Source organism: Arachis stenosperma, chromosome 9, assembly GCF_014773155.1.
Source record: "Arachis stenosperma cultivar V10309 chromosome 9, arast.V10309.gnm1.PFL2, whole genome shotgun sequence".
In the NCBI taxonomy this organism is placed as follows: domain Eukaryota; kingdom Viridiplantae; phylum Streptophyta; class Magnoliopsida; order Fabales; family Fabaceae; genus Arachis; species Arachis stenosperma.
The window spans coordinates 95,505,413-95,520,369 of record NC_080385.1 but is presented as its reverse complement, the minus strand read 5'-3'; the positions used below and the strand labels follow the sequence as shown (position 1 = coordinate 95,520,369).

General features: G+C 37.9%; 1 long non-coding RNA gene across 1 annotated transcript; it reads right to left on the bottom strand.

The window, feature by feature from the left end:
- Nucleotides 1-7,361: 7,361 nt before the first annotated feature.
- Nucleotides 7,362-13,005, bottom strand: LOC130948096 (uncharacterized). The gene is made up of 4 exons (XR_009072927.1): nt 12,729-13,005; nt 12,474-12,597; nt 10,746-10,809; nt 7,362-8,610 (listed from the first exon to the last, which is right to left on the bottom strand). It is a non-coding gene; the product is annotated as an uncharacterized LOC130948096 (long non-coding RNA).
- Nucleotides 13,006-14,957: the final 1,952 nt, after the last annotated feature.

Here is a 14,957-nt window from a genome sequence, read left to right as displayed (position 1 = left end):
CACTTCCTGGACGGCCAGCAGTTGCTCATCCGGAAAGGTTTCAAAAATTTCAGTGAGAGGGAGGGACGCCCCTTCCACTGGTTCTATTCTGGACAGGTGATCTGCTACTTGATTTTCTGTCCCTTTTCTGTCTCTTATTTCTATATCAAACTCTTGCAGAAGCAGCACCCATCTGATGAGTCTGGGTTTTGAATCCTGCTTTGTGAGTAGATATTTAAGCAGCATGATCAGTGTACACAATCACTTTTGATCCTACTAAGTAGGACCTGAATTGTCAATGGCGTAAACCACTGCAAGTAGCTCTTTTCTGTGGTGGTAATTCTTTGTGCGTCATTTAAGACACGGCTGGCATAGTAAATGACATGCAGAAGCTTGTCATGCCTTTGTCCCAACCTGCACCAATGGCATGGTCACTGGCATCACACATCAGTTCAATGGTAATGTCCAATCTGGTGCAGAGATGATTGGTGCTGAGACCAATTTAGCTTTCAGGGTCTCAAATGCCTGCAGACACTCTTATCAAAGATAAATGGCGTGTCAGCAGCTAGCAGGTTGCTCAGAGGTTTGGCGATTTTTGAAAAATCCTTATAAAACCTCCTATAGAATCTGCATGCCCCAGAAAGCTTCTGATTGCTTAACATTAGCAGGTGGTGGCAATTTTTCAATTACTTCTACCTTAGCTTGGTCCACTCTATTCCCTTGTTCGAAATTTTATGCCCAAGGACAATTCCTTCAGTCACCATAAAGTGACATTTTTCCCAGTTTAAAACCAGGTTAGTCTCTTGGCATCTTTTCAGAACAGTGCTAAATGGTAAGGCAGGAGCTGAATGAGTCTCCCAATACTGAAAAGTCATCCATGAAGACTTCCAGAAATTTTTCCACCATATCAGAGAAAATGGAGAGCATGCACCTCTGAAAGGTTGCAGGTGCATTGCACAGGCCAAATGGCATCCTTCTGTATGCAAATACTCCAGATGGCATGTGAACGCCGTTTTTCCTGATCCTGGGGATCTACTGCAATTTGATTATAACCTGAATATCCATCCAGGAAGCAGTAGTATTCATGGCCTGCTAGTCTTTCTAGCATTTGGTCTATGAATGGTAAAGGAAAATGATCCTTTGGTGGGCTGTATTGAGCCTTCTAATCAATGCACATACGCCACCCTGTAACTGTCCTTGTAGGAACCAGTTCATTTTTTCATTGAACCACTGTCATGCCTCCTTCTTTGGGACAACTTGGACAGGGCTCACCCAGGGGCTGTCAGAAATAGGATAATAATCCCAGCCTCTAGTAATTAGTGACCTCTTTCTGCACCACTTCTTTCATGGCTGGATTCAGCCGCCTTTGTGGTTGAACCACTGGCTTGGCGTCATCCTCCAGCAAGATTTTGTGCATGCATCTGGCTGGGCTAATGCCTTAAGATCACTGATGGACCACCCAAGAGCTGTCTTGTGTGTCCTTAGCACTTGAATTAGTGCTTCCTCTTCCTGTGGCTCTAAAGTAGAGATAATTACAGGAAAGGTATCACCTTCTCCTAGAAATGCATATTTCAAGGATGGTGGTAATGGTTTGAGTTCGGGTTTTGGAGGTTTTCCTTTTCTTGAGGGATTTTCAGAGGTTCTATTATCTTCTCTGACTCCTCCAAATCAGGCTGAACATCTTTAAAGATGTCCTCTAGCTCTGATTCCAAACTCTCAGCCATATTGACCTCTTACCAGAGAATCAATAATATCAACACTCATGCAGTCATTTTGGGTGTCTGGATGTTGCATTGCTTTGAACGTTCAACTTGAATTCCTCCTCATTGACTCTCAAGGTTACTTCCCTTTTTGGACATCAATGAGGGTTCGGCCAGTTGCTAGGAAAGGTCTTCCTAGAATGAGAGTTGCACTCTTGTGCTCCTCCATTTCCAGCACCACAAAGTCAGTAGGAAGGCGAATGGCCCAACCTTGACAATCATATCTTCAATCACGCCTGATGGGTACTTAATGGAGCCATCAGCAAGTTGAAGACATATCCTGGTTGGTTTAATTTCTTCAGTTAAACCAAGCTTTCTGATAGTAGATGCAGGTATTAGGTTGATACTTGCCCCAAGATCGCATAAAGCTTGCTTGGTACAATTACCCTCTAATGTGCATGGTCATAAAGCTCCCAGGATCTTTAAGCTTCTCAGGTAAGCTTTTCAGAATGACTGCACTGCATTCTTCAGTGAGGTAGACTTTTTCAGTTTCCCTCCAATCCTTCTTATGACTTAAGATTTCTTTCATGAACTTAGCATAAGAGGGTTTGCTCAAGTGCTTCTGCAAACGGGATCTTATTTCAAGAGTCCTGAGATAGTCTGCAAAGCGAGCAAATTGCTTATCCTGTTCCGCTTGGCGGAGTTTTTGAGGATAAGGCATTTTGGCTTTGTATTCCTCAACCTTAGTTGCTGCAGGTTTATTACTTACAGAAGTGGGTTGGGAAGCCTTTTTAGAAAGATTGTTATCAGCACTTGTATGTGACTGATCACCCACTGGCGTTTGAATACCAGGGGTGGAAGCTGGGGTGGCGTTAAACGCCACTTCCTTGCTTGTTACTGGCGTTGAACGCCAGAACCATGTTCCTTTGGGCGTTCAACGCCAGATCCATGCTTGTTTCTGGCGTTGAACGCCAGGAATGAGCATGGTCTGGGCGTTCAGCGCCAGCTCTGTTCCTCTCTGGGCTCTGATTGTCCTCAGAGGGGTTTTGAGTATCCTCTTGTTCATTTCTTGGTTTCCTGCTGCTTTGAAGTGAGGTATTTAATGTTTTCCCACTTCTTAATTGAACTGCTTGGCATTCTTCTGTTATTTGTTTTGACAGTTGCTTTTCTGTCTGCCTTAATTGTGCTTCCATGTTCCTGTTGGCCATTCTTGTTTCCTGTAATATTTCCTTGAATTCGGCTAGCTGCTGAGTTAGAAAATCTAATTGCTGATTGAATTCATTAGCCTGATCCACTGGACTGAGTTCTGCAGTTACTGTTTTAGCTTCTTCTTTCATAGAGGATTCACTGCTTAGGTACAGATGCTGATTTCTGGCAACTGTATCAATAAGCTCTTGAGCTTCTTCAATTGTTTTTCTCATGTATAGATCCACCAGCTGAGTGGTCTAGAGAAATCTGAGCTTTTTCTGTAAGCCCATAGTAGAAGATGTCTAATTGCACCCATTCTGAAAACATTTCAGAGGGGCATTTTCTTAGCATCTCTGTATCTCTCCCAAGCATCATAAAGGGATTCATTATCTCCTTGTTTGAAGCCTTGGATGTTTAGCCTTAGCTGTGTCATCCGTTTGGGAGGGAAATAGTGATTCAGGAATTTTTCTGACAGCTGTTTCCATGTTTTTATGCTGTTCTTAGGCTGGTTATTTAACCACCTCTTAGCTTGATCTTTTACAGCAAATGGAAACAGTAGTAATCTGTAGACATCCTGATCCACTTCCTTATCATGTACTGTATCAGCAATTTGCAGAAATTGTGCCAGAAACTCCGTAGGTTCTTCATGTGGAAGACCAGAATACTGGCAGTTTTGCTGCACCATGATAATGAGGATTCAGCTCAAAGCTACTAACTCCAATAGAGGGTATACAGATACTACTCCCATATGAAGCAGTAGTGGGGTTGGCATATGACCCCAGAGTCCTCTTGGACTGTCCATTCAAACTTACTTCCATATATATATATTTTTTTTAATTATTTTTTTTTAAAAAAATAAAATAAAAACGAAATAAATAAAAGAAAGTGGAAATATTTAAAATTGAAAATTGAATTTTTATAAATGATTTTCGAAGAAATAGTTCAAATTAGTTAGAAAAACAAAAATTTTTTGATTTGAAATTTATGATGAAAGAGAAAAACACACAAAAGACACACAGACTTAAAATTTTTAGATCTAATGCTCCTTAATTTTCGAAAATTTTTGGAGGGAAAACACCAAGGACACCAAACTTAAAATTTTAAGATCAAGACACAAGAAAAACTCAAGAACACTTTGAAGATTCACAAGAACACCAAGAACAAAAGGAAGAACACCAAACTTAAAATTTTTAGAAACTTAATAAAATTTCGAAATTGTAAAAAGATTAACAAGAAAACACCAACTTAGAGTTTGGCACAAGATTAAATCAGAAATTTTTTTTTTTTTGAAAAAAGATTTTCAAAAGTATTGGTGCTCCTTATCAAGAATATGACCCTTCTATTCTAGCCAAATGGTCAAAAAGGGTAACAAATTGTTATGAATGGGTATATTCTCTTAGAAGACTAATACTTTGGATTAGTATAAGAAAAACGAGAAAGCACAAACAAGAAAAATTAAAGATCAAACAAGAAAAATAGACAAGAACAACTTGAAGATTAAGGAAAAACAAAGAACAATAACCGAAAATTTAAAGAAAAAAAAAGATGCAATTGACACCAAACTTAGAACAAGACACTAGACTCCACGAAAAACTAACAGTTAATAAGGAAAAGTAATATTTTCGAAAAATATTTTTGAAAAGGGAATAAAAGACTCAAATTAATGACTCTGTAGCATCATACTATATCCTAATCTAGAAATAAAATAAGCCTTCAATTGTTCAAACTCAATAATCCCCGGCAACGGCGCCAAAAACTTGGTGGACGAAATTGTGATCACTATTATTTGATTTGACTTTTTGGTCTTGTATCTTTTTCCTTGTAATTGGATTTTTGAAATTGGCACTAATGAACACAACTCCGTTCAACTAACCAGCAAGTGTACTGGGTCGTCCAAGTAATACCTTACGTGAGTAAGGGTCGAATCCACAGAGATTATTGGTTTGAAGCAATCAATATTTATTTTATTAATCTTAGTCAGGATGTCAAAGAAAATTGTTTGGGCTACTTGAACAATAGAGTTATTTGTTTATAAAGGATTATGGAATACGTTGGAATAATAAAGGGGAATAATAGCGTTACTTGTGTGCAGTAATGGAGAATATGTTGGAGTTGGAGATGCTTTGTCCTTTGACTTCAAACTCTTCCTTGAAATCCTCTTCTCACACGCAGGTTCCTTCCATGGCAAGCTTTGTAGGGTGTCACCGTTGTCAGTGCTACTTCCCATCCTCGCAGTGAAAACTATGCTCACGCACTCTGTCACAGTACGGCTAATCACCGGTTAGTTCCCGCTCCTACTGGAATAGAATCACTCTTTTGCGTCTGTCACTAACGCCCAGCAGGTTAAAGTTTGAAGCACGTCACAGTCATTCAATCCCGGAATCCTACTCGGAATACCACAGACAAGGTTTAGACTTTCCGGATTCTCATGAATGCCGCCATCGATCCGGCTTATACCACGAAGATTCTGTTGGGGAATCTAAGAGATATTCATTCAATCTGATGTAGAACGGAGGTGGTTGTCAGGCACACGTTCATGGGTTGAGGAAGGTGATGAGTGTCACGGATCATCACCTTCTCCACAGTTAAGCGCGAATAAACATCTTAGATAAGAACAAGCGTGTTTGAATGGAAAACAAAGGAATTGTATTAAATCATCGAGACGCTGCAGAGCTCCTCACCCCCAACAATGGAGTTTAGAGACTCATGCCGTCACAAAGTATGTAATTCAGATCTGAAAAATGTCATGAGGTACAAGATAAGTCTGTAAAAGTTGTTTAAATAGTAAATTAGTAACCTAGGTTTACAGAAATTGAATAAAACTAAGATAATTGGTGCAGAAATCCACTTCTGGGGCCCACTTGGTGTGTGCTGGGGCTGAGACTAAGCTTTCCACGTGTAAAGGCTTTCCTGGCGTCAAACTCCAGGTTATGACGTGTTTTGGGCGTTCAACTCCGAATCATGACGTTTTCTGGCGTTAACTCCAGACAGCAGCATGTACTTGGCGTTCAACGCCAAGTTACGTCGTCTATCCTTGCGCAAAGTATGGACTATATATTGCTAGAAAGCCCTGGATGTCTACTTTCCAACGCCGTTGAGAGCGCGCCAATTGGACTCCTGTAGCTCCAGAAAATCCATTTCGAGTGCAGGGAGGTCAGGATCCAACAGCATCAGCAGTCCTTTTTCAGCCTAAGTCAGATTTTTGCTCAGCTCCCTCAATTTCAGCCAGAAAATACCTGAAATCACAGAAAAACACACAAACTCATAGTAAAGTCCAGAAATATGATTTTTGCCTAAAAACTAATATTATTTTACTAAAAACTAACTGAAACATGCTAAAATCTACATGAAATTACCCCCAAAAAGCGTACAAAATATCCGCTCATCAAAGCCCATAGTAGAAAATGTCTAACTGTACCCACTCTGAAAACATTTCAGAGGGACATTTTCTTAGCATGCCTCTATACCTCTCCCAGGCATTATAAAGGGATTCATTATCCTCTTGTTTAAAGCCTTGGATGTCCAGCCTTAGCTGTGTCATCCTTTTTGGAGGGTAAAAATGATTCAGGAATTTGTCTGATAACTGTTTCCATGTCTTTATGCTTGCTGTAGGTTGGTTATTTAACCACCTTTTAGCTTGATCTTTTACAGCAAATGGAAACAGTAATAGTCTGTAGACATCCTGATCTACCTCTTTATCATGCACTGTGTCAGCAATTTGTAAGAACTGTGCAAGAAACTCAGTAGGTTCTTCCTGTGGAAGACCGGAATACTGGCAATTTTGCTGCACTATGATAATGAGTTGAGGGTTTAGCTCAAAGCTGCTTGCTTTGATGGGGGTATACAGATGCTACTCCCATATGCAGCTGTAAGGGGTTAGCATAAGACCCCAGAGTCCTCTTGGACTGATTAATTCCACTTGAGTCCATAATGGACAAAAGGGAAATGAGAATGATTGCAAAGAGATAAATTTTGTTTATCTTTATTTTTTTTTTTGAAATAACCGAAAAAAATAAAATATAATAAAACAAAAAAAGGAAAATAAAATAAAATTCGAAAATTAAAAATAAAATAAGATCAAAGCAAATTGAGAACTGAATTTAGAAACACTAATTTTTTCGAAAATTTTAAGAGAAAAACACAAAGAGGACACCAACTTAGGATTTTTGAAAATCAAAAGAGGGACAAAAACTAAGACTATGCAAAAAAAATTTTAAAAGAAAAACAAAAGCATGCAATTGACACCAAACTTAGAATAAAAACTAGACTCAACTAAAAGACTCTAAACCAACAAAAAGAAAACAGTCCTAATCTAAGCAACAGATAAGCCGTCAGTTGTCCAAACTCGAACAATCCCCGGCAACGGCGCCAAAACTTGGTGCACGAAATTGCAATAACACTTTTGCAACTCCGCACAACTAACCAGCAAGTGCACTGGGTCGTCCAAGTAATACCTTGCGTGAGCAAGGGTCGATCCCACGGAGATTGTCGGCTTGAAGCAAGCTATGGTTATCTTGTAAATCTTAGTCAGGAGATCAGAAATTATCAGGATTGATTGTGAAAAGCAAAAGAACATGAAATGATTACTTGTATTGCAGTAATGGAGAATAGGTTGAGGTTTTGGAGATGCTCCGTCTTCTGAATCTCTGCTTTCCCACTGTCTTCTTCATCAAACACGCAAGTCTCCTTCCATGGCAAGCTCGTGTAGGGTCTCACCGTTGTCAATGGCTACCTCCCATCCGCGCAGTGAAAGCTAATGCACGCACTCTGTCACAGTACTGCCAATCACCGGTTTGGTTCCCTCCCCTACCGGAATAGAATCCCTCTTTTGCGTCTGTCACTGACGCCCAGTAGGTTACAGGTTTGAAGCACGTCACAGTCATTCAATCATTGAATCCTACTCAGAATACCACAGACAAGGTTTAGACCTTCCGGATTCTCTTGAATGCTGCCATCAGGTCCAGCCTATACCACGAAGATTCCGATTAAAGAACCCAAGAGATAACTACTCAATCTAAGATAGAACAGAGGTGGTTGTCAGGCACATGTTCATAGTTGAGAATGATGATGATTGTCACGGATCATCACATTCATCCGGATTAAGAACAAGTGTTATCTTAGAATGGAAGCAAGCATGATTGAATAAGAAACAGTAGTAATTGCATTAATCCATCAAGACACAGCAGAGCTCCTCACCCCCAACCATGGGGTTTAGAGACTCATACTGTGGAAAGAAATGTGTACAAAATGTTATGAGGTCATTAGGTACGGATACAATGTCAAAAGATCCTATAAATAGTAAACTAGTGTCCTAAGGTTTACAGAAATGAGTAAATGACAGAAAAATCCACTTCCGGGCCCACTTGGTGTGTGCTTGGGCTGAGCAATGAAGGAATTTCGTGTAGAGACCTTTTCTGGAGTTAAACGCCAGCTTCCATGCCAGTTTGGGCGTTTAACTCCAAATTTTATGCCAGTTCCGGCGTTTAACGCTGGAAATTCTGTAGGTGACTTTGAGCGCCGGTTTGGGCCATCAAATCTTGGGCAAAGTATGGACTATTATATATTGTTGGAAAGCCCAGGATGTCTACTTTCCAATGCCGTTGAGAGCGCGCCAATTGAGCTTCTGTAGCTCCAGAAAATCCACTTCGAGTGCAGGGAGGTCAGAATCCAACAGCATCTGCAGTCCTTTTCAGTCTCTGGATCAGATTTTTGCTCAGGACCCTCAATTTCAGTCAGAAAATACCTGAAATCACAGAAAAACACACAAACTCATAGTAAAGTCCAGAAAAGTGAATTTTAATTAAAAACTAATAGAAATATACTAAAAACTAACTAAAAGATACTAAAAACATACTGAAAACAATGCCAAAAAGCGTACAAATTATCCGCTCATCAATGACATCTAAGTTGTTACGCAGTGGGTTCTTGTGCCAGTAAGGCAATTCAAAGAAAATTGATCTTTTTTTCCAATTCCATAGGAAACTATTTGATGTAGTTTGCTTCTTCCCAAAAACATTCTCAACATTTTGTAGCATCTCAAAATTTTCCGTTCCTTCAATAACAGGTGGAGGGGGTCTTAATTCCTGTTTCCCATTAAAAGACCTTGTATTGGTTCTCCATGGATGATCCATGGGTAAAAAGACACGATGGTCCATATAAACTCTCTTCCGACTATGTTTTAGTTGTAGATAAGAGGTATTTTTGTTGCAACAAGGGCAAGCCAATTTTTCCTTTGTACTCCACCCGGACAACATAGCATATGCAGGAAAATCGTTGATTGTCCACAAAAGAGCTGCCCGCATTTGAAAGGTCTCATTCTTTGATGCATCATAAGTTTCTACCCCTATTTCCCACAACAACTTCAAGTCTTCTATCAATGGTTGTAGATACACATCAATATCTTTACCAGGTGATTGTGGCCCAGGAATAAGCAAAGAAAGCATACAATATTCAGGTTTCATGCACATCCACGGAGGCAAGTTGTATACCATTAACATCACAGGCCACGTGCTCCATGAAATGTTCATGCTACGAAATGGGTTGAACCCATCACTTGACAAGCCTAGTCTAATATTGCGTGATTCTTTTACAAAGTCTTCATCCATTTCATCAAAGTTCTTCCATGCCAGGCCATCAGTAGGATGCTTTAACGTCCCATCTTTAACGCGCTCCTCATCATGCCACCTCAGACTAGCTGCCGTCTTTGAGCACATAAATAATCTTTGAAGTCTTGGAATTATAGGAAAGTATCTTAAAGTCTTTGCAGGAATAGGACGACCTTTCTTGTGAGGTTGGTTCTCGCTATTATCACTAGAATTTTCGGTATATCGAGAAGTTCCACACACACGACATTGTTTTTCATCCTTTAGTTCTTTCCTATACAGGAGGCAATCATTTGGACAAGCAATGATTTTTTTATAATCTAGACCTAAATCTCTTATCATATCCTTTGTCTTATGGAAAGATGAAGGTATGTTAATGTCAGGCATTGCCTCTTTCAATAGCTCAAGAAGGGAAGTGAAGGATGCATTGCTCCAACCGTGCAAACACTTTAATAAGTACAGACGGATGATAAAAGATAATGTAGAAAATTTCTTGGAACCCGGGTATAACTCTTGACTTGCCCCATCTATTAAATTGTAAAACTTTTTAGCCTCCTCATTTTGGCCTACAGTAACACCATCAGCGTGAGGCACATCTCCAAATGCATCATTAAGCAGTCCTTCGATGTCATCGCATGCACCTTCTTCATCATCCGTGTCATCATCAACCACCATTGGGATTGTCCATTCCCCGTGATTAATCCATGTTCTATATCCCTTAACAAATCCGTCAGCGACTAAATGGTCAAATACCACATCTCTTCTACACCACTCAATGTTACAACACCTCTTATAAGGACATTGAATTTGTTGTCCTTCTGATTCTCCCTCAGAGTATGCAAAGTCTAAGAAACTAATAACACCATTGATATACTCTTCACTATACCTCGGTAGATCCATCCAATCCTTCGGCATATCACAAAACCTAACCGATAATTTATAAATTTTTCAGGAGGAAAATTTATAAGGGGTCGTAAAGTGAAGATAACAAGAATAGAGGAGGAAGGGTGTTATGAAATATAAGGGGAATGGGTAATGAAAAGGACTTTGATAGCCTTGTAGTTAGGTTGGGAAATAGTTCCTAATCTTATAAGTAATTCTCTAAACATTTTACTGGAAACTCATTGAAGTAAAACAAATAAAGGAAAACAAAGAATTTATTGTGCATAAATATTAAGTTAAATTACAACTTCAAAATTAACAAAACAATCGAGGTGGAGCTACACATGAATTAATAGTATAATCATAAAGTGAAAAGAAAAAGTATGTATTGTACCTTGCCATGACACGATCAACGTTTTGACAAAATCCACTTGGGAGCTTTAACCAAAAACTTCAATCTGTTTGTTACCAAATAAAATTCTAAGATATTAGAGTATAATCATATTTAGTCTTGATTTATTTTTATAAATTCTAAACTGGTATATTTTAAATGTAAGGGAAAAAAATTAAATAGTAAAAAATGGTAGAGCAACCTGTTGTTGTTACCATAAATAAAATAAAATAAAATAATATAACAAGCTAATATATATTGCAATTGGTTATTACAGTAGTTGACAAATTAAAATGAGTAAGTAATGAGTGTGTGCACTCAATTTATTGAGAGAGACAAAGTGACTCAGCTGGTTGCCACCATTCTATTTTATTTGTTTTCTTATTTTAAAATTTTTAGTATTTGTCCGCTCCTCATAACCAAGTATGATTATGCTGCTAAACTTATAAAATAATTCTTTTTTGGGTTAAACATTCCTCACTTTGCCTAAACAAGCACGGTTTAATTCCAACTCTCACAAAATATAGTATACAAGTTAATTTTAAGTATACTTGGCATTAATTAGTAAATGCATGATTACAAAAATATTATTTATATATTAAAATTAATTATTATATATTTGTATATATATATATATTATTTAATTTTTTAATATATATTTTTATATTAATAATTAATTTAAATAGTGGATTTTAATGTTTTTTAAACATGGTTGACATGACTAATACGGCAAAATGTTACTAGCTAGTAGCTACAGTTAACAACCAATGCGGTTTTGGACTGGTCAGCAAAAGGTGCAATATTGATGTAACCGTGTAAGTGATATAGTTACAACATGCATATTGTGATGAATTGGTTATTACAGTGGTTGACAAATTTCATATATATATACAGTTCCAACAAATGAATTTGCTATCTATATATACATATGTATGAATCTTGAAAGGATAGAATTGAAAGAAAAAGAAACTATAAATTAGTACCAAGTCCATAAGGGAGACAGACAGAGACACAATATTATATTATGATTTGTGAATTCATGAAATAATTATAATTTAGGAAATAAAGTCAAGTCACAAGGGGCATTATTACAATTGCATCCAAAAATTTCACCACTGCACCTCTGCTATAATTAAACTAAAAACTCTTGATTTTAACTCCTCTTTTGCACTCATATGAAATCCCCAAATTCTACACCCTTGTTATTATTACCAAAAATCCATCTTCCATCCATTGACTAAAGTCAAAATAAGAGGACCAAAAGCCACCATTTTACACTCATCTCTAAAGTGGTTATTGTTGGTACCACAGAAAAAGAATTCAAATCCACCATAATGTTTTAACAGCTTTCACTACCTAATTCCCATATCAATTTAGAGTAACCATTTGTGTATTGGTATCTATGAAACTGGTTACATAATTCTTTTAATTAGATATTTATGGAGCAATTAGTGTAAACATAATATATCCACCCAAATCCAGGCATCCATATATTTTAAAATTATTCATTATAAGATAAGATGTAAGTTGAACAAATATGCATTGTTTTAGCAATTATTAATGGTATTGTTCTTCTGGATCATAACAATTATTATAAAGTAGATTCAGGTGGGAACTTAGGAACTAAAATCGTAATAACAATGTGAAGTTGTTCTTATGTTATATTGAAAGATAATGTATATCAACAAGAAATTAAAATGAAAGTTGGCTTACGAACTATACATCACTCACCTGCGTAAACGGAGAAACCCCAATACCAAATTCACGAGTTCTCCTGCGCCACAACAATCCCAAATTCACGAGTTCTGCTGCGCCTAAACAATAACGGAATGAAACCCGCAAATTATAAGTTCTCCTGCGCCGCAACATTATCATGCATGTTCATCAATTCACAAATTCACAGTATATCAAAACCCCAAATTGCAACCCTAAAATCGGAACCCTACCCTCTCAGATTTTAGAAACTAAAAGAAGGTGAATACATACCTCCTTGACGATGGTGAGCGAATAAAGACAGGCTTTCAGTCGAGTGAAGAGTCTTCCTGATGTCAACGCCCAGCGAAGAGAACCGGCGTTGAAGATGAGTGGCGGCGTGGTAAGTGGTGAGTGGTGAGTGATGAAGGTGAGTGGTGGAGATGGTGACGCCGTGAGCGGTGATGCCGTGAGCGGTGACGTCGTGAGCAGTGACGCTGTGGGTGGTCTTCTCTGATTTGGGGCAGGGTGATGATGAAGGGAATCGTAGCTAGATAGGGATCGCGCGCGAGTGTTATGTTTTCAGTGGCCAAGTTATTTTTTTTGCCTAATAAGTGTCTGTACGCGTGAATGTATCATTTGGTGAAAGATGAAAAAAAATTACTAAGTGTTAGTTAGTGGACATTTTACTTGAAATACATTAGGCAACACTTTTAAAATGCACCTGAAACATGACAAATAGGCTACACTTTAAAAGTGCTCTCTTTGGTGTAAAAAGTGAAGTCATAACTCTTAAGTTAAGGCTACGCTTTATAAGTGATCTTTATAATATCTAAGGCATCACTTTTCAAGTGATGCCACAAATGTGATTCCTATTTTCCTACAAAAAGGAAACACGGAGAAAAGCGTAGCCTATTCCTAGAATAGGCTACGCTTTTCAAATGTAGTTTAAAAAAAGTGTGGCTGAATGGGTGTTTTTCTTGTAGTGCAGCATGGCAGATTTCTTCTCCAGCGATTTCTGGGCTGTTTTCGACCCAGTTTTCGGCCCAGAAAACTCAGATTAGAGGCTATAAAGTAGAGGGATTGCATCCATTCAGATAATGCACTTATAATTCACTTTCCATGATTTAGATCTAGTTTTGAGAGAGGTTCTCTCCTCTCTTTCTTTAGGATTAGGATTTAGGATTTAGGACTTCTCTTAGTTTTAGGAGTGACTCTCAATCCCAGGTTCTTTATTTTTATTTATCCCAATTTAATTTATGAACTCTTCCATGTTATAAATTACTCTTTTAAATTAATGTTATTTGAGATATTTCAGATTGATGATTGCTGTCTTTTATTTATATAAATAATTTGAATTTTCCTGTTTCCCTTTTGGCTTTGGTTAAATAAATTGGTGACACTAGAGTTATCAAACTCAGTATTGATTGAAAATTGGATTTCTTCATTTCATTAATTCATATTCCAATAACTCTAGCCTTTCCAAAGGAAAGACTAGGACTTTAGGATTCGAATTAATTCATCCACTTCATAGTTAGAGGTTAACAAAGTGGGAGAAGAATCCAATTCTCTTCATAATTGATAAGGATAACCAGGATAAGATTTCCAGTCTTTACACCTTGCCAAGAGTTTATTTTACTGTCATTTATTTATTTTACTTGTCATTTAAATATGCTTGTGCCCATTGCCCAAATTCCAAAAACCCCAATTTTACAAACTCATAGCCAATAATAAGAACATACCTCCCTGCAACTTGAGAAGACGACCCGAGGTTTAAATACTCGGTTATCAATTTATTTAGGGGTTTGTTACTTGTGACAACCAAAACGTTTGCACGAAGGGATTTCTGTTGGTTTAGAAACTATATCTACAACGCGACTGTTTTTATGAAATTCTTTACTGGCAAAAATCTCAACGTCAAAATGGCACCGTTGCCGGGAAATTGCAAGCGTGTGCCTTATTATTGGTTATTGTAAATATTTTTCTAAAAAAAAATATTTTTCTTTTACTTGTTTATTTGTTTCTCCTTTTTCCCCCTTGTTTCTAATAACTACTATGAATTCTCATCCCTCTCGCTTTGAGTTTGTTCTAACTTTGTTGAAGGAAATAGAAACCACAGCAGGAATATGCATCAAGGTCAGACCAATCAAGGATGGATGGAGCCAAGAGGATCTAATCAACCCTTTAGGCAACAACACCATCCTAGATATCATGGACAAAGACCAGGCTACAATGCATCCCAAGCTGATAGATATGGTGGACCACCTTGTAGCTACCAACAAGCCCCACCCTATGCTCAGAGATCATCCTTTCAACACAACCTCAACCCACCACACTCACAAGCCCCTTTCCGCCATTCACCTCCATATGACCCTAACCCTCAACCACCATACCAACCACCTTATGAGCCATATGAACCATATATAGAACCATATATAGAACCACCATCTCAATATATACAATCTCCTTATCATTATCAAGATGAACTACCTTCCTACCATGAACCCTTTTTCCCAATAAATG